Genomic DNA, 3,314 nt, shown 5'->3' with positions numbered 1-3,314 from the left:
CTCAATTCCCAGTGGGACCAACAAAAATAATTTTAATAAATTTGACAGTATATTTGATTTTTAAAATGTCCCAAAAGGAAAAATCTTCCAGACTCATTTGAACTCTTTATTTCAGACCATGCAACAATGTCTTTTATTATGTATGGGTTTGTTTAAATTATTCCTCAATCTGTCTATACACAGGCAAAAATAAGTGTACTGCTTAACATATCATTGCGTAGAGAAAGGAAAATTATCCTTAGAACATGCTTAACCAAGAGGCTGCTTTATTTGCGGACCTCCAAGAATATGAAGATGAACATGACAGACAGACTGTCCCTATCGGCGCCTTCATTCACCACCATTTGATAACTCCTCTTCAGGCCCAGATCAGCAGCACATTTCTTGCCAACCATCATTAAATGTTCAAAAAGACTTTCATCATCATCTTCTGCTACAGAAATCTGGGATATATGCTTCACCAGAAAGTGTGTTGGTGCTTGAGGGGAAATGTCGTAGAAAGCATGGCACTGGTCATCCCCAAAAGTGATTTTTGCTGGGATGTCCTTGAGAATGATCTTCCTGAAGATTGTGTCAATGCCAGGCCAGGTAGCCTAAGCCTTGGCGATCTCATCTGCCACCGAGTTCCCCCTCCTACACGGCCACCAGCTGAACATTTTATAAAGCAATTTTCACTAAGTTATTTGTGACTTGATCAATTATGTATTCTACAAATACACGAAGGCTAGGTTTCTTTTTTTTTTTTTATGATGCACTGAGACTAGATAAACTTGATCATTCAAACTCCCATCTTACTTTTCTCAGAATTGCCTGAATTCTTTCTTTAGTCTTTTCTTTACTTGGTTGGGATGTAACCTTTACAGTTCTTGACTACAAGAGCAGTAAGGCTGCAAAAGTGTCAAGTTCTCTTGACCCCAAATCAGGAATAAGCTTTGTTTGCAAAAGGTTACTGTGGCTTTAAGCCACTACTGTGGATTTAAGAGCACAAGACTAGAAGAAGGTGGTTCTAATCCTGATGCTACTACTAGGTACTGACTGTGTTACTTTATCTAAAACACTTTATCTTTCTGACCTCGGTTTTCTTACTTAGGAAACTGGAGGGTTTTGTACTAGATAATCTCCAAAGTTCCACCAATTCTTAAAGTCCTATAAATGTATTACAAATACCATTAATACTTATTTTTTAACTAAGTAGCCTTTTATTGGAAAAAGTAATGTGTGCATGTGGTAGATTTAAAATGGACACAGCTCTGGCCAGGTAGCTCAGTTGGTTAGAGTGTCCTCCCCATACGCCAAGGTTGTGGATTCAATCCTGGGTTAGGGCACATACAAGAATCAACCAATGCATGCATAAGTATGTGGAATAATAAATCATTGTTTCTCTCTCTCCCTCTCTCTCTCTCCCTCCTTCCCTCCCTCTCTCTCTCTCACTCTCTTTCCCTTTCTCTCTCTAAAATTAATAAAAACAAAAATTTTTAATATAAAATAAAATGGCCACAAATTTTTTGCAGCTTCTCTCAGTAAGAGGTGGAGACTTTCCTCAGTCCTTGGATCTGAGCTGGCCTTGGGACTTCCTTTAAGTAATGAATGTGGCCCAAGTGCTGTTGTATGAGTTTCTCTAGAGTCTGGGCCTCAGAAGGCCTTGCAGCTTCAGCTCTTGTTTTCTTCGAATACAGACATCATATCCGAAAGCTGAAGCTGCCCTAGCTGATTTGGCTCAGTGGATAGAACATCAACCCATGTACTAAAGGGTCCTGAGTTTGATTCCAGTCAAGAGCACGTACCTTGGTTGCAGGCTGGATTCTGGGCCCTGGTTGGGGCTGGTTCTGGTTGGGGCACGTGCAGGAGACAACCAATCGATGTTTCTTTCACATTGATATTTTTCTTTCTCTCTCTGTCTTTCCTCCTCTCTTCCACTCTCTAAAAATCAAAGGAAAAATATCCTCAGGTGAGGATTAACAACAACAACAAAAAGAAGCTGAAGCTATGCTGGAGACAAATGGGTCAGATGACAGCCAACAGCAGCAGCCACACACTGAGTCCATCTTAGATCATTCCTGTCTTACCCAGTCACTGGATGACTGTGACTGAGAGAAGACCCAGAGAACTGCCTGGAGCCCAACCCTAATTGTCCCACATGTAAGACATCTTCACTCAAATACCCCCAGCTTTTACACCTCAGCACAACCCTCAAATGCTTTCCTTAATTACGAGTTAACCCATCTACAAAACACATAAGACTGGAACGTGATATGTTTTCAGTGATGGCGAACCTTTTGAGCTCGGCCTGTCAGCATTTTGAAAAACCCTAACTTAACTCTGGTGCCGTGTCACATATAGAAATATTTTGATCTTTGCAACCATAGTAAAACAAAGACATATTTTTGATATTTATTTTATATATTTAAATGCCATTTAACAAAGAAAAATCAATCAAAAAAATGAGTTCGCGTGTCACCTCTGACATGCGTGTCATAGGTTCGCTGTCACTGTATGTTTTCTAGCCTCTCTTGCAGCTAGAAGTGGTCATTGCATCCATGCTGTGGTCAATGACATGTGGGGGGAGGGAGGGGGAAAGCAGCTGGTAGGTCACCAGCATGTTCTGTCCTTTTAACCCTTACCTCTCTTCCTGCATTTGATATGAAAGTGAGACCTGAAACTCTGACGGCCATCTTGAAACCATAGATAATGTACTAGTTTTCTATTGCCACATTACCACAAACTTAGTGATTTGTGAAACAAATTTATTACGTTACAGTTCTAGAGGTCAGAACTTTCCCAGCTTTGAAAGGCTGCCTGCATCCCTTGGCTCATGGACCCTTCCTCCATCTTCAAAACCAGCAGCATAACATCTTCCCATCTCTCTGTTTCTCGCACCTCTGCTTGTCAATGCATTTCCTTCCCTGACTCTGACTCCCCTGCCTCCCTCACATAAGGACTCTGTGACTACATGATAAATCAGGGTCACCTGGAACATCAGGGTCATCTTTCCATCTCAAGATCCTCAACTAAATCGTGTCTATAAAATCCCTTTTGCCATGTGAAATAATATATTCGTAGGTTCTGAGTATGTGGATGTGGACCTCTTTGCGGGGGAGGGGGACCTTTATTTTTTTCTACCGAAAGTAATATGCATAATGGCCCAAAGCTGATAATGGTGAAACAGAAGGATGGGAAAAGCCGAGATTGTAGATGACATCATAGATTCACAGTACCAGCCCTGGGTTGCCTGCCTACCTGTCAATAATTAAATGTCTTCATTGCTTAAGTCACCATTAGTCAGGTTTTCATTTCCTTGCAGCTGAACACATTCT

At 41.0% G+C, this 3,314-nt stretch overlaps 1 pseudogene; it reads right to left on the bottom strand.

Moving 5' to 3' along the window:
* Positions 1 to 249: 249 nt before the first annotated feature.
* On the bottom strand, positions 250 to 656 carry LOC139002404 (adenosine 5'-monophosphoramidase HINT1 pseudogene; annotated as a pseudogene).
* Positions 657 to 3,314: the final 2,658 nt, after the last annotated feature.

Source organism: Myotis yumanensis, unplaced genomic scaffold (assembly GCF_028538775.1).
Source record: "Myotis yumanensis isolate MYYU_CA2020_CCGP unplaced genomic scaffold, mMyoYum1.0.hap1 SCAF_2, whole genome shotgun sequence".
NCBI lineage: Eukaryota > Metazoa > Chordata > Mammalia > Chiroptera > Vespertilionidae > Myotis > Myotis yumanensis.
This window is presented reverse-complemented; position numbering and strand designations above follow the sequence as displayed.